The following is a 17183-nucleotide window of genomic DNA, read 5'->3' on the forward strand; positions in this document are numbered from 1 at the left end:
CATAAAACGTATTCATATGAAGAGATTGCTTCGCAACAAGGCAGTCCTCCCAACCAGTTTGCCACACCTCCTGCATACTTTTCCTTTAGTTCTATTCGGTGTGAATTTAAGAAATGTATTAGTGATGTGGGGAAATGATTACAAAGATACTGACTTGCAATTTTGGTTTTCATCTCATTTGCATAGAGGAGTTCTCTGGCAGTGCTGCCAAATGTCACTCACGAGTCCGACTGCAGATTAATCTGCACATTTAGACAAACCTTTACAATCTCAAATGACATATCACTGTGCAAAAATTCAATAAAACTGGCTTTGTGAATAACGACCAAATTATATCTCTGAAGCATCTCCCGTTTCAGTATATACACATATAGGTCGGTCTAATGCAAGAAGAAAAAACATCTGATCACATCATTCTTTTTATTTCCTAACTATTTATTATTATTATTTATTATTATTATTATTATTATTATTATTATTATTATTATTATTATTATTATTATTATTATTATTACTATTAGTAGTGTGCAAAGGCATAAGAAAACATGGCAATGCAATCCGAGAAGACAGTGCTTTCGGTAAAGACCACTGCATACATTGATTGCTCTCGTTGCGTAACCACTTACTGCATTCATTTGGAGAGCAGTGCTGTATTGGTGGCATATTAGGCTTGTATTTTTCAAGGCCCGACTGTGCATTGATATGATCCAGATTTTCCCCAGTCGCAGGTGGTGACTGTGTGTTGGGGTGGTCGTTGACCATTGGAAACTGCTGTTGGTTCTGTCACTTTCTCCAGCTCCGGGCTTAATAATAGCAGACACAGCGAGGGCTTCAGAAGAGAGGGAGCGAGGGAGGAGAAACAGAGAAGGGGGTGAGAGAGAGAGAGATGGAAGGAAGGAAACAGAGGGGGAGAAGGGAGGGGGCATGGTTTGAAAGTGTTCGTGTAGGCTGCTTTCATTAACACTTTCTCCTTGTGTTTTTTTCTGCTCTACATTTCTCCTGTGCTTTCTTGACCATTGATATATTTGAGAACATGATTCCAGCAAGTGTAAGGAAATATTCCTAATAGAAGGAGGAGGAGCAGAAGTAGTGGGTGAAGAGTGCTTTGGAAAAGGTGTTTGAAAAGAAGAGCAAGGGAAGCAGCTATTCTTCTTGGTTGCCACTGCTTCATTAATTGTCAGATCTATTCAGAATGTGTTTCAAAGGGTAAAAATGTGCTCCCATACGATTAGTCCTACATTTGGGAAACCATTTGTGGTTTCTCCAATAGTGCTTGGAGTACTCAGAAATTTACCAATTGTAGATTTCCAAGACTACTACCATACATCACATTTCTACATGCAGAACTTTAACATGGACGGAATTTCTGATTGCAGAGTTGAGCTGTAAATGTTAACTTGCACATTAACATGTTTTGTCACTCCCCAGGGAAAACATTTCAACTTCACACTGATTAAATACAGAGATCTTATGTCCTCAACCACTCCCTATAAAAGCAGTTAACTTACAAACTTGCATTTAAAAGTGCTTCCCAGGTGGGGAACAATCTGTAAAATGCTGTTTGGTGAACAGGATCAGAAATTTTTCATCACAAATGTTTTGCACAACTTAGCTAACTGTGCAAAATGGTTTGAGAATTGAGCCCTAGACTTCTAGATTACTTCTGAAATACTGTTGTGTGTGGCAGCACCTGATGGAGCTCTTACAGCTACTTGCCTTTTACTAGAACGCAGTGGACCAGAGTCAAGGAAACAGTAGAAAATTTGCACCCACATATTTATGTCTACATGTAAGTGTATTTTTTGATGTTCACCAATATTCTGAATAGTACACATGGGAAACTGGTCATGGCACACCTATTTCACCTATGCAGAGTTCTCAATAGTGTTCAAACAGGAGGAATGCAGCACCGTGTACAAACACGCATTTTTGTGTCGATGGGGAAACCATTTTCCCCATGGAGAAATTCCTTCCTCTACACCCTCACTTAATATGGACGTGATCAATTCCCCTTCCCATTCTCAAAATGGAGGTATTCCAGTTATTGGCTTGAATACATCTTTGACAATTTACAGAATAGAAAGGGATCAATATGGAGTTTTGGAATGCCCACAAACATGTGTGTGGGTGTTCTCAAGCGTTAAAGTCAAACCACACCTTTGAATACCCTCTTCCCATGCCTAGTGTGGAATTAACACGTGCAGATTTCACCATTTTTATTGCGGAGATATCTGAACTATTGAAACCATTTATGTCCACTAGAATTGCCATTGTGGAATACGGTCAAGTGTAAAAAAGTAAATTTGGTGGATTTCTAAAGCTTTGGGTAAACAGAATGAGGGAGGTATATTATTCGATAAATCTCTCCACATTGTTGTGGATCACAAGAAAACTATTTGGAAGGAAGTTGGTGGTTTACTCATAATGCAGTTAATTATGTTCCACTATCCTTATAAAATATGCAGGATCCTAAGAGTGGTAATTTAAGATTTTGTTTTTCTGTCAATGAAAAATTATTACATTGTGATAATGATAATTTAAATTCACCAGGTGATTGTGAGTTGCCCTTTGATCCTCTTTAATAAAATTGGATACTAAATTAATTCCTAATCAAAAGCTCAAAATATTCAGCAAAATATTTACTCAAACAGCGCTCTCAGACACTTTGAGAAATTGTATTCTTAATAATTTTGCGTTTACATTTTACTGCCTGGTACATAATTCACAGTTTATATTATATTGTGGAGTAGTGTGGCTCACTGGTTAGAGGCGGCAGACCAGGGAGCAGAAGTCGGCCCGGGACCAGGGTTCAATTCCCAACACGGCAGGGTCGTGGACTTGGGTCAGCGGACTCGATAATTCGGTGCTCACTCTAATCAGGGGTTCCACTCAGCAACTCTGGGCATTAGCTTGCCTAATCTCCACAACGGCCCCATCAACTCCGGAGATGCCTGGCTCCACCTTGGGGACTCCCAGCAGGGACCATCCCACAGGGAAAGCCAGGACGGGTTCCCCAGAGTTATACAGCGCCAGGAGACCTACGGACAGGTGGCAGTGCGCTTTACAAGCTCAAATACATTTACATTGTATAATATTATAGTAATCTCAGATCATGCCCCAGTTCTGTCAGATTTTGGTCTCCTATTGGGAAAAATAATGAAAGATAGAGATTTAATTCTGCTTTTATAAGATGTTTTCATTGTACAGCACAATGTCAACATCTTACTAATTACAATTTTAAATCAATTAATATACGGATACTCCCTTCCTAATACATGGGACACTTTGAAAGCTGCATCGGGAGATTTTTTAAATTAAATAGTTTCTATCTAGAAAGTAAAAGGCAGTGGTGAATAAGACAAATGTATTTTAGGAAATATTAAGAACCTATATGGTTACTGTTGTTGCTCCAAATCCTAGGGTCCCCTAGCAAACCTTATTAAAACCAAGATATACATCAATATGTTCAATACTGAGCCAACATGGGATCATTTATTCCGAATCTAAGTAGTATTACAGAGGAAAAATGAAGGCAGAACATATTTGCTAAATATTTGAAAGTTAAGACATTAGATATAAGAAATAAAGAAATACTTTATATGCTCTGTTATTGATGAACTCATTGGCTGTGTTCAGACTGCTCACAGGGATATTGATGATACCTCCCATAGTTTTTATTCCAAATTAAAGTTTCCTGTTTGCTTTGCTTCCTTAAATGATATTGGGAAATACTTCCTTGAAATATCAAGAGATAATATCCTTATTTAGATCTCTATTCTTTAGAAGACGATTTAAAGTTAGATTAAATATTAAATGCAATAAATTATGCAACTACAGAAAATCCCCTGGGTTGAACAATTTATTGTAGGACTTTTATTACCATTTCTATGATGTATTGGCTCCTAAACTACTGTCCCTGTTTTTTTCTTCTGCTAACCATCGATGCACCTTTTTCCAAGGTATGATTTGCCTCATCGCTAAACCTGGAAAAGATCCTGCCTTTTGTATGAATTACCCTCCAACTTCATTATTTATGAAGGAGTGCTAAAATATATATCAAACATTTAGAAAATGTTATCAATAATCTTATTGGACCAGAGAAACTTGTTTTTTTAAGGGAAGGATTGCTCTAGACAATACCAGTCTTCTTTCCAATTATCAGCAAAGTGAATTTAATGAAATCCCCATTTGCAGCATTAGCAATCCTATCTGAGCCACTTGCAACTGGACTTTGCCCATGTTCTCCCGCTGCCCTCTGCTACCCCACTGCAACCCTCTGCTCTTTCAACCCCAGGACTCTGCTCGTCTCACTGCTGCCACACTGCACCACTCATCATGGAGGGAATGTTTTTTTACACTACCTGTAAATTCTAATGCCCTTTCTCCCAACCGTTACCCACCACTCCTGCACCCAACACCTGACTCTCACTCACCCACCGCGACCACACAACAATCTACTCTCTCATACATGATCCTCAAACACCTGTTCAATCACCAAACTCACCACAGAGATCTAGGTCCTGCTGCGTAACCATGCAGAGAACCTCCTCTTTCTCATGAGACCAGGCTGAACCATGCATTGTCACCTGATATCACCACAGCCACCCCATCAGGCTCTAAGGCCATCAGGAAAGAAAGATTTAACAAGCTTGGAGGCAGGATCAACTATGTCCCTAAGGCTGCTATCAGTTGTACCAAATTTCAAGTCACAACCAATTTTCCTCTAAGTGGCACCGTCACCCTCAAACCACTAGGACCACTCACTAACTTCATCTATGACATTGTTGACTTTGTCACACCCCTCCTCCTTGATGCTAGCAACTACATCCTCCTTGGAGATCTGAATGTACATTGGGAAGACCATGCCAACCCCAACACAATATCACTCTCAGAAGGCCTCTGAAACCAGGGTCTCTCCCAGTGAGTAAACAGTTCAGATATGTTATTTAATTGAATTTTTAAATTATATATATGTATTTTAATGATGTTTTTTAATCATCGAATAAAGATTTACTGAACTGAGTAAACAGACCCTTCACGTAACTGCACACTTCCTGTGCCCCATTTTCAGTTCCTTTGACAACATGTCAGACGACAAGCCCACACTGATTAACTGGACTAACAATGCCCTCATCAAATTCAGCATCCTTGTCCTGCACCAAAGCACACACATCACCAGCAAACAGAATGTAGAACAAGGTCCTAGAGAACAACTCAACCACCACTCCCCTCACCAAGTGGCCCAATCACAGAAGCAGCCTCCCCAAAGCCATAAAGAAATTCAATAGCTGGATCATCTCTTGCGACACTGCTTTGACACACCGCATCAACGCCAGCACCAACAACAGCAAAGTAATCGTTGCCATAGTGGAAGATTTTACCTAAGCTGGAGCAACCTCAAAAACAACCACCCCATCACAGGACTCTGCAACAAACAATCAAATTTCGTCAGCAATAAGATCACTGCCATATCCATCAAGTTCAACCTGTAACCAGATGTGACAAGCCTGAACACAAGGCTCCCCATCACTTACCAAAAAGCAACGTTGACCACATTGTCCATCTTTATCCTGGACAAAACTGGTACCACCATGAACTACATACACTCAGGGGCCCCATCGAACCCATGCTTTCATCAGCGCCATCCTGACACATATATTGAATGCCTTCATTGCATTGACAACCTTGGAAACGCGTCACAATTCTCACCTCATTGAAGAAGGCCTCTGTGGACCCTTATACAGTTGCCAACTACAGAACAACCTCCCTGCTACTCCACCTGACCAAGGTCTTAGATAAAATCATCCACAGATGCCTCACCGGCTACCTTCGAGACCAGCAACTCCCCGACACAACACAGTCTGGTATCAGACCCAACCACAGCACTGAAGCAGCCCTCAACATCCTCACAGATGACATCTGCATAATCCTGGGCAGGGGCAACAAGGCCCACATCCTCCTGGACCTCTCTGCAGCTTTTGACACAATCTCCTATGCCGTCCCCATCCAATGCCTGCAGCACATCAGAGTCCAAGGACCCAGGCTTTGCTAGATCTGCTCCTTCCTGACTGGCATTACCCAGTCAGTCAGCATGGCTCCCGACACTTTGGATGCCCACAATTATATGTGTATTTTTTTAAATCCTCCAGATATCGCCAATCATCCGGACTCCTATTTGTACACATCCAACACTTACAGAAAACCAGATCCAGCATTGAGCTTTCTCCAACATCACTTCTAAAGCATGGATTGACCTAATGCTACATAACCGAGCCTCCTCTTCACTTTGTGAGTTCTGCAAGAAACTGAAGACCTGGCTCTTTGAGTAGTCCCCTGCTGCCCTGCAAGGCTGAACTAACACCCGCTCAGCACCCGGATACCAACCTGAGTGACAGCCCACTAGACTAACCAATATAACATAACATGCTGGAAAAGGCTTCAACTACCTTGTGAGAAAGGGCCTCTTTTTGCATGGTCACCCTTATTTTCTGTGGACTAATGATGTTGGTTTTTAAACTGTGCACACAGTGACACTGCTGTCTTATCTTCGGTTTCTGTGCTCAGACCCCTAAAACATGACAAAATTGGAAAACTCCTAATTGCCATTATTAACTTCTCAGTAAGGCTGTAGTATGTTGTGCAGCGACTTCACCAATGGCTTGAAAATGTTAAATGCCACCTTTGGACAGTAGCACGTGATGACATCTACTGTATCTTGAATCCTGCAGCTTTTAAACCAGCAGATGAACATGTAAGAAAAAAACTGTTTGATAGGAAAGATTCCTACTTTTAAATATTAAATAAATAACCCATAAATTGGTCATATAGTCCTCAAGGCAGCGTGCCTAGTATTTAAAAGCGGTACGTGCAAGGAATACATTTTGACATGTGCCTACAGCAACTAGCCAACAAACTCTAAATTCACTGGGAAGGACTATAGTTGTACTATGAGAAAAAACAACACTCAGAATAAAATCATGGCTCTTCTAACTCTGGTTTGGGACTAGGGAATAATTCAAGCACTATTTATATTATTTATTTAAAATCTGATTCAGTATTAAAGTTATATTTTTAGCAATACTTTTAGCAAAAGTGACCGTTGAAAAGTTAGACGACTCTACCTCCAAGGGCATACACAATGGGTTGGGTCTTTTGTCAGGAAGACCTGAGTGTGAAGTAAAGAAGAGAACACTGTTCCCAAAAGCAACCCTTCCCATTTTTGTAGCACATCCTGTTGCCATACTGCAAAGTATCTTACATTGCACTATTCTGAGGTAAATTCAATATGGCAGAATCCTTCTGCCCCTTAAGGAAGCTTGTGTGCCAGCTAGGGATGTGATTAAGGAAATGAGCTGTCACCTCTTCTTCAGCTACACCAAACTGTTTCAGGGACCAGCCTTTCCCTCCCCTTGGGAGATTACCAATCTAGCTTCAGAGTGCCTAGGGGTCAAAATAGTTCTCTTTCCCAGGTTCCCTTTTACGCTCCCAGTTATGAAGAGGTAGGTCTTTTTAAGCTAATGAAGTTCTGAACCCTCCACTTCTGCACTTCCTGAACTGATATGTGTACACCGTCAGCTCATCAGACCACTTTCTGGACTTGTGGAAGAACATAAGAGGACTGGAATTGTTGTTTAAGCTGTTTAATAAATGTGTAGAGACCTAAAGGGCAAGACCTGCTCCCTCTTGTATGCAGTCCTAAGAAGTAGACTCCCAGGGTCAATTGACTGACCTCTTGTGTGGCTACAAGGAGTAAGAGGCCTTTTCTTCTGAAATGGCCAGCTGACCAGTAGCAACTGGAACTGAATTGCCATTGGCTTTTTAACGTGAGTCCTGTTCCCTAAGTGCTGTCACTGAGATTTTGGGAGCATTAGAACTGCTCAGGAGGAGCTGCTCCCAAACCTCTGAAAAGTGGGGATTCTAAACCCTCTGGACCATCAGCAAGATCCCATGGCAAAGGTGGCTAGTCTCAATAGGATTTTGTTGGATACAGCTGCAGGCATACCTTGCTGGAGAATTTTGAGCTTCATAAAAAAGACTGAGGGCCTGATTGCGATCTTGACAGATGGGATACTTTTTGTCTCACAAATGTGACGGATAATGTGCCTTCCGTATTGCAAGTTCCATAGGATATAATGGACTTGTAATACGATGGACAGGATATCCATCAAGTTTGTGACAGAGTATCGATCCGCCAAGTTTGTAATCAGGCCCTTAGTCTGAAAATAGAAATGTTGACTGGCCGAAGTTGCAAAAAGTTTCCACCCAAAGTAAGGACTTCAGCGGATGAATAATTTGAATTAGTCCTTCTCACAGCTTTTTCCATCAAAACAATTACTTCAGCAGGCCCTTATATCTAGTGGCTATCTGGCTTCTAGAAGATTTCGGTGGATACTGCTTGCACCTTGCCCTTGGAGGATTTAGACTACCATTTTAGAGACTAAGGGCCTGATTACGAGTATGACGGTTCCAAGACCGGTCCTACCGCCCGATTGCAAACTTGGTGGTCCGTCCACCAAAAGCATGGTGCAAGACTACCGCGACCACCATAATCCTGGATCCTGACGGGGTGCCGGTGGGGAAAGAGGAGATCAATGACGACGGTTGATTGCAGTTTTGCTCAGCCATGTTGATATTTGGTTTGAGACAAAGTTACAATTATTTTTCAAGCAATGTTCCCCTATCCTTTCTACATTTTTTTGGGGAAGTATAGCTGTTGGTTTTCAATCTCTTTCAATGAAAGGTAAAGGGTATATTTATTGCAACAGTTTGACACCAAATTTCACTGAAATGGAAAAATAGTTTCATACTTTCTTATAATGAGTGGTGAAATGGGATATATTATACACATAAAGTAATATTAATAATTGTTGTTCACCCCAATTTTACTTGGAAAAAAACTGTGGATACATTAACAGAACACTCAACAAAAACAACTTTTCTAATACTTGTACAACTCCAAATAACGAAGTGTCTAATCGACCCTGAAAACAATGTCAAAGTACATTGATTCTATGTATATTTAAGACAGAATTTGCAATTTTGCTTCATTAAATTGCTATTTTTCTCTAAATATTGCATTTGATAAGATCTTTTATTAACACATTTTCTCCTATCCTTTTTTCTCTTTACTTCTGTCTTCTTTTTATTTATTTATTTCTCGGTTGTAAAGCACATGGTTACACCGCCGGTGTCTCCCCGCGCTAGGTATTAAAACTCAAGAGAGGAGCAGTAGAGAGTCTGTGTCTTGCCTGGGCTAAGATATTCAGAACTTAGAGCCGGAGCTAGATGATTTTATTTGAAGATGAAAACAGCCAGATTTTTAATCCCTTGCAAAAGATACTTTCACAAGGTTCAGCTCTCAAAGTCACTATCAAAGTGTTCCATCTTTTGGCTGCAAGATAGCGAAAGGATCGTACTCCCATCCTGACTTTTTGAAATCGTGTTACCATAACCAGGTGAGGTCCTGTAGATCTTAAATTATGTGTATGTGAATAGGAAGTTATCATCGAACAGAGATAGCTTGGGCCATTGTTCCACAGAATTCTGTGGCAGTAGCACATGACCTTTAAAGTAATCCTCTTCTTTACCAGGTGCCAGTGGAGAGTCATTAAAGCCTTCTTAGTAGATGTTCTTCTTGCGAGGTTCAGGGCCAGGGATGCTTCTGCATTTTGAATCATTTGATGCTTGGTTAGGCCTTTTTTTAGTCGTTCCCAGATATAGGACGTTGCCATAATCTATCTGGGAGGTCATCAAAGCATTAACAATAATTTTCCTGACATTGACTGGTAATAGATCCAAGAGTTTCCTTAGGACTTTAAGAGTCCAAAAGCATTTCCCTACTACCTTCCTGATTTAGTTCTCAAAAGTGAGTTTGGGGTCCAGCCAGACCCCCAGATTTTTTTGTTCTGCTTTTGGAACAGGGGTTTGACCCAAAGCCTCAGGACACCAGGTAGATGACCATATACAGAGTGCTTTACTGACTACCATTATTTCAGTGTTATTTCCATTACGTTTTAAGCAGTGGTTAGATAGCCATGAGGCAAGTTCCTCTAAGCATAGAGAGAACTGAGATGCGGCCTTTGACGAGTCCTGAGATAAAGTAACGATCAGTTGTGTATCATCCACATATGATACGATTGTTACATTACGTTTTTCGACTAGTTCTGCAAGTGGGATAATGTAGAGATTTAATAGAGTAGGACTCAAGGAGAGCCCCGTGGGACCGCTTGCATAAGGGAAATGCTCTCTGACATATATGGGTCCTGGGCGACTTGAAAGCTCAGAGATGTTAAGAAAGAGGTCATCCAGCTTAGAGCTAGGCCCCTGAATCCGCAACTATATAGAATTTTGAGGAGTAAATTATGTGATACTGTTTCAAATGCTGCTCTTAGGTCTAGTAGGACTAGCACAGCAGATTGCTCTTCATCGGCACATTTCCTTAAAGTTTTGGTTGCAATGAGTAGTTCTGCCTCTGTGTAGTTGGAAGCTCTAAAACCAAGTTGTGAAGGATAAAACAAATTATTCACAAGTTGATTGTTCATCACTTTCTCTGAGATTCTTTTGAAAAACGGTAGCTGCGAAATGGGGCGTACCTTTTCTAACTGCATTGGGTCTGCTGATGGTTTTTTCTGTAAAGTAAGTACTATCACTTGCTTCCATTTCAAAGGAATATCTCCTGAGCTGGAAGACTGAGATAATAACTGTTGGATGTGAGAAAGAATGATGTTCATTCCTTGCATCAGAATTTTAGGTGGGGCCGAGTCACAAGGAGGTCCTGATTTAATACCCCTGGCCATGCTCTCCAGCTCTTCCAAAGTCAGTGTCCTTAATTCAATGAAGGTATTACCCTCAAAAGTAACTACAGGTGAGATATCAGAACTTAAACCATTACATGCTACTTTAGATTCAAAGAAGTTGGCAATAGTGTTGCAATTCTCTGAGGATATGGCAACAGGGGCCCTTGTGTTTTCATAAGAGGACAGGGTTTTAAGAATGGAGAGAAGTTTTTAGATGAGTTATTTTTATAGTTGTATGTTAAGTTTAATATAGCTGCAGGTTTTTTAGGCTATACTTTCATTTCCATTTTATGGTTTTGCATTTTATTATTATCTTTATAATTACATGAAAATATTTTATCTTGTTTTCTAATGGATTGGCATTATTGTTAGGCTTTGTTTAATCTATTGTTTATCGGTGATAAAAATCAAATAAAAAAATGAACAAATTTGCCACCACACATGGAAGGGTGACTGGGTCATTTCTGGGGACTTCATATCCCATCACACTTAGTGCTAGGAGGCTTAGGCGCTCTTCAGCCGCCTCCCACTTCAGTGCTCATTAGTGCGAAGCCTGCCTGCTGCACAGAATGCCTCTACACTTGGCCGGAGGACTGGGCCGTTTCTGGGGGATTTATTTCCTATCCCACCTAGCACCAGGAGGCACCAACGCTCTTCACCCATGTCTCACTTTAGCGCTCATCAGCGCGAACCCTGCTCGCTGCACTGGACGTGCCTAGGCAATTCCCTGGCCAGGGGCAGACCCATCCACACCGGTCAGAGCCCAGAGGAGGCTGTGCTGAGCCACCCCTCTGACATCTTGTCCAGAAAAAGTACTGACAATTTCCCAACTTATTTAATTAGTGCTCACCCGCGTCTGTGTTCCCAGTGCTTAAATAGGAGATGTATTTTTATAGGAGAATGCCTGCCAGTACTCTTTTCCTTTTGATTCGATTGACTCTTGTTGTTCATGGAACAAGAGTGGGAAAAACAAAGGGAACCAAGGTGGCCAATAGCACTCCAACAGCAAGGAAAGGTTCCAGAATTATAGGACAGAACTGCGTTATGGACAGAATTTACAGCCTGCTTGAAGAAGTAGAAGAGATGCTGAACTCTCCTGATGTCTGATTTAATTGCATCTCCAAAAGCACATCCTTGGGCGACAAAGAAGAAGAAGCAAAAGAAGAAGGATCCAGACAAGTTTACTAAGTTGACAAACCTAGCCCCAGCCCCCCTTGTATCCCCTCTAAGATTACCACAGGGTTTCGGCACAACTGATTAGAGCACTGGGGACACTGCTCAATTGTGAAAATAGATTTGCCATGTTGTGTGACCAAGCTGACAGCAGGCTTGAAGGGGAAGCAAGGGAAACCTGCTGAAAATGCCCCTAAACATAGATAAACTAGTAGAGGTGATTGAGGGGTTGAGGAACGAGATTCGACACCTGAGAATGGCAGTGAAAATCTTCGAAGGGAAAACTGATAACGCCAGGGTGCCAGGGAGTGCATGCAAGAATGTCTAGCCCGTTGAGGTCCAAGAGAAAAACAAGCCGCTAACACCACATATGCCCCTTCTAGCACAGGTGGTGTAGGAAGGTGGGATCTTACTGAATGGTTACCCCCACTTTTTGCCTGGTGTTTTGATTGTTTTTGACTTAGTTGGCTGAGATCCTGCTATTCAGGGCCCCAACCTATCTGCTTCCCTCTCTAAATTAATTGCATGTACTTTAGGTACATACCAGATTGGTTACTAGGTTACCTTGTGAGCCCCTAGTTTATGGTACCTTAGGCATAGGTACCCCAGAGGCCTACCAGGGGCTGAAACATGTATTATGGCACCCCTGGGAAGCCTTCCAAAATGGCACCACATGTCTGCACCTGTAGCCTGGGTAAGGTGGTGTAAACACCCCTTACTTAGATATAGTATACCTATATCTACCTTTATATATAGACACCTATTAACCTATAAGTCACTCCTATGGCAGGCCTTGACAATCATGAAGGCAGAGTGCTTGGTTTTGTGTGAGAGGGTGCCCTAGCCTGAGCTGAGCCCCTCTGCAGCTTTCAGAAACCCTTCCTTATATCTGTTCTATGATATAGCCATATCATATACTCTTAAGTGCATTATAACCTCAAGGTAAATGCTAACTTTGGTTTGGCTTTATCAAAACATGTCGTGTTTGGTGTCAAACACTTTGGAATCCTACCCCATCGCCAGTTCTGGCAGCGGGGGGAGAATTCCACCCTTTTAGAGGGAGAAAACATGTACACACTGGTACACCCAGTAAATGTTTTAAAGAGCCTCAGCATCACAGAAGGGATGCTGCTGCCACAGACACGAGTCTGACCTCCTGCTGCTGGACAAAACTCCAGCAGAGGAGGCCTAGACAATAGGTTTCGTGCCCAGGGAGGTTTTAGTGTATTGGGGCAGGGTGGGTTGCATTCAGTGAATGCTTTTCGGACACTGCCTGGGGCACACAAGGTGCTCCATGCATTTCCCAGTTCAAACTGGTGGCTGGGGCACTCAGCCCCAGCTCTGGCGTGAAACTGGACAAAGGTAAGGGATGTAAGCGCCCCCTCTCCTGGTCCTCCCGTAGGTGGGACCCTAGAGTTAGTCCTACCCCTAAACTTAGTATAAGTAAAGGAACCCAGTCCCTAGGACTTCAGATTAATCTGGACGAAACTCTGAAGACAAAATCTTGGACCTTTGACATTCCATATCGACTGGATGACGGAAGAAATCTTCCTTGAGGTCAAGGAGTGTCCTCCCTGTTCAAACAGGCACCAAAGAAGCATCTTGCTGGTCTGCATTTTCGAGGCTCCCGCCGGATCCCGAAGAATCTGCGACACAGGACATGGACTTCCAGACATCGCCAAAGCTGACACGAGTTCCCAGCATAACTGAGACCTGTAGCTATAACGAGAGATGTGGGACTGGAACTCCTGGACATCCTGCAAGTTTACAAGTGCACCTACTTCCCGAAGTTTTCTAAAGTTGTGGATTGGGCAATTTGTTGTCCTTGCCCCGAGCACCTTTTGCACCAAAGCTGTGAGGCCTACACTCCACGAGTGTTCCGTGGGCCCGTTTTCTTCACTGCAGCTTGAGGCTCCTTCACAATCCCTAGTCCGTTGGCTAGTGGGTCCCCATGAAGGACAATCCTTTGTTTCTTGAGTTTTCCTGGTTTCTCCAGTCATGCTCTGACTCCCCTTCAAAGGGTGAGTCCCTCAGACCTTACTGGTCTGCACCAAAGCCAATCTTGTCATCTTAAGTGGGTTGCTGTTGCCAAGGCTTGTTGGGTCCAATCTAGATTCCGGCACTGCAGCACTCGACACCCTTTATGGGACACCTTGAATCCAGCTCCTGGTCATAGTGGACACCTCCTGGTCCTCGAGGCTGAAGAGTCAAGCTTCACCTACTCCACTTGAAACCACCCGACATCGGCTGGCATCTTCTTGTCGCCATCCTGGTCATTGTTGGCTAGTGACCCAGACTCTGTCCCCTCTGCTTTCAAGTTCTTCAGATCTCTGATACACCCTTGGATCCACCCGGACACTTTTCCTCTTGTTGCCTGCAGCACTTAGTCGCAGCTCTCCATTCGAATCGACGACGGAACCCGACACCGAAAGACACTTTTTTTTTTTTTTTTGCAGAAGAGTTTTATATAGCGCGAACTAGACCCGAACCGAATCAGGTATCAGTGCGCTTTACATAGCACCAGTTACGTTACATGAGGACGGACACACATTCATTTTAGGCACGGGGGAATTAAGTGATTTGCCCAGTATCACAGGAGGTTTTGGCGTCGTTACCGAGACTCGAACCCAGATCCCCAGGTCCGAGGTCGAGCGCCCTAGCCGGGGTGAGGTAACACGAGTACTCAGGTGCTCCCGTGGGTCTTGACCCTCGAACTGTCTAAGTCTAAAAGGGTTCCCTGTAGTTCACTCCCAATTGTCCTTAATCTTTCAAATTGTAACTTGTATTTCCTCCATAGAAGTCAATTGTGATTTGCGGCTGTGCTTAGACACTGCACATGTCCCCCGTGAGTCTCCTGCGTCCCTACCATGGGTGGTTCCTGGTGGCCCCAGTGGTTCTACAGGCCCTAGGCCTCACTTCTATCCCCCACGTGGTTCTTATACCACTATTTTAGTATATGGTTTGTGAGGCCCCTAGGGCAAAACTTATACTGTGCTAGTTTACTGTGTGCTAATTAAGTCCTTGTATTGTACTGTGGCCTCTAGCTTCATAAAGAGACTAGCGGGGTTGTGTTTAGAATAAATAAATATATTTTATATATATAACTTGTGTGGTGTACTTTAATTTGAATTTTCAAGAGATTATAGACTGGTAAAACAAGCTGCTTTACATTCCTTCAAGACTTAACCTGAAGGCTGTTCTCCACAGCTACCACTAGGATAGCTTTCTATAAAGGTTGTCTTAAACTTACCATCAATAAGGGTCGTTTGGAGTGGTGCAAGGTGTCCACTAGAATAGTGGACATTATATGCCAGGCCAACTTCTCACAGGTGGTCCTGCCCCCAAGATCCCATATCCTTCAGCCCGCCCACTTCTTCCCCATCCCATCACCAGAAGATTAGAAGAGACATCATACATACAGACTCCTCGTCTCGAAGGAAGGGGGGGAGGTTAGATAAATAGCTATAGTCAAACCCGGATCATTCCAAGGAAGTCAGAAACATCCAGAGGGGTATCAAATGAGGAATGCAATTAATACGATAAACCTTCTCCTTTCTGCCACTACCCAAGGGGAGGGTTAGTGCACAATGGAATGCCAATTTGCAGCCCAACTCTGCCTAACCAGTGCCAGATCTTTCTATCCCAAGTTCCCAAAGCAGCACGGGTGCATAGATAAGACCAGAATTCCTTAACCTTCATAGTCACCTATTGGTTTCAGAATGCAAAAAAGTACTATTCAATCATTGGGAGCGGTATCTTGAGAAATGAATGGTTTGAGACACCAGGTAATCTCTGTGACTTGGTGAGAGTGGTTTTAGAGGACTAGGCCTTGGTTGATGGTCTTTTGCCCATGGATGCTCGTAGGATATGTAGTGCCAACACCCAAATTCAGATTAAATTTAGGGACGGCCCAAGGACACAATCTGACCCAAGTTTAACAGCCACAGGATTGAACTTGCATAGCAGGTTGAGAGATGTTGATTAACTGAGTATACCTATCACTCAGGTAGAGCCAGCAGCTAACAAACATAGGGGTTCTGGAGTCAGAGTAACTGAGGCCAAGGAAAGAGCAGGCTCCTGGACAGTTGGAGAAAGGCATAGCGCACTGAGCCCTTCAGGGGATAGTGGCAAGTATAGTCTCCCATTAATCCCTGTTAGGTCCTCCAGCCCATGCTCACCGGAGAGTGTACCTATTCCCTGTATACAGGCAACACCCCAGGGTTGTACCAAACAGTTAATCATAATCCTGTCTTGGAATGTGACTGGGATAGGGCCCAAGTTGGGGGATACAAATTGGGGGCAGTTCATAGATAGGTATTATGTCTGCCTCTCCAGGAGTTGTGGAGCACCTCCCCAGTCACTAGAAATGGATACACTTCATTTTGTGCCCAGGCAATCCAGTCACCTAGGGAAGACGCTCCGGGAGCCTGGAGATATGCAATGCTCAACAAGAATCTTACAAGTTGTATTTCCAGATGTATTGGCAGTTAGGGTGAATTTTTACAGTGGTGCTATTCAATGTGTACAATCGATTTGAGGGTCGGAGTGAGGAAACCAAAGTTATATGCATTGTAGAGGCCTTTCTTACAGCATATAAGAGGAAATGGAAGGTTATAGTTTCTGGAAAATCTAAACCCCCTTAGAATGTCTTGTGTATTATAGCTTAATCTTAACAGCTGAGCAAGATTAAAAAAGGAGATTCCCTCCATAGACCTCCCTACAGTGAAATGGTCACCAAAAGTGGTGCAGCCTCTAGCACTAACCCTAACATTCGATCTCATTGCAGCAAATGGGAGAACTATGTCAGACTCTGAAGGAAGACACACGTTCAATAGACCAGGCCACACAAGCCAAATTGACAATTTTCTAATTAGTCTGAAAGGATGGTCATTTGTTGAGGACATGGGGTTATTGAAAGGGCTGACAGCGAACATAATGCCTCTAGGCTGTCACTGTTGGGTTCCAAAGCTAACACCCCTATACCCAAAGTTGTGCTCAAGTTGGGTATATTGTGCTCTCAAATAATGGGAAAGCTATTAGGTGGGGATGGATTGAAAAGCAGCCACAGGCCCTGGGGTTAATGGTCAATATGGTTAAGGAACCGATAGAGATACTAGATAGTTTGCCTCAAGAACAGAGAGACCTGACAATGGAAAAGTCCCATGAAGTGCTTTTTACTAATATAAAAGATCTTTTGACACAAGATAATATGGC

This window comes from Lissotriton helveticus, chromosome 5_1 (genome assembly GCF_964261635.1).
Source record: "Lissotriton helveticus chromosome 5_1, aLisHel1.1, whole genome shotgun sequence".
In the NCBI taxonomy this organism is placed as follows: Eukaryota; Metazoa; Chordata; class Amphibia; order Caudata; family Salamandridae; genus Lissotriton; species Lissotriton helveticus.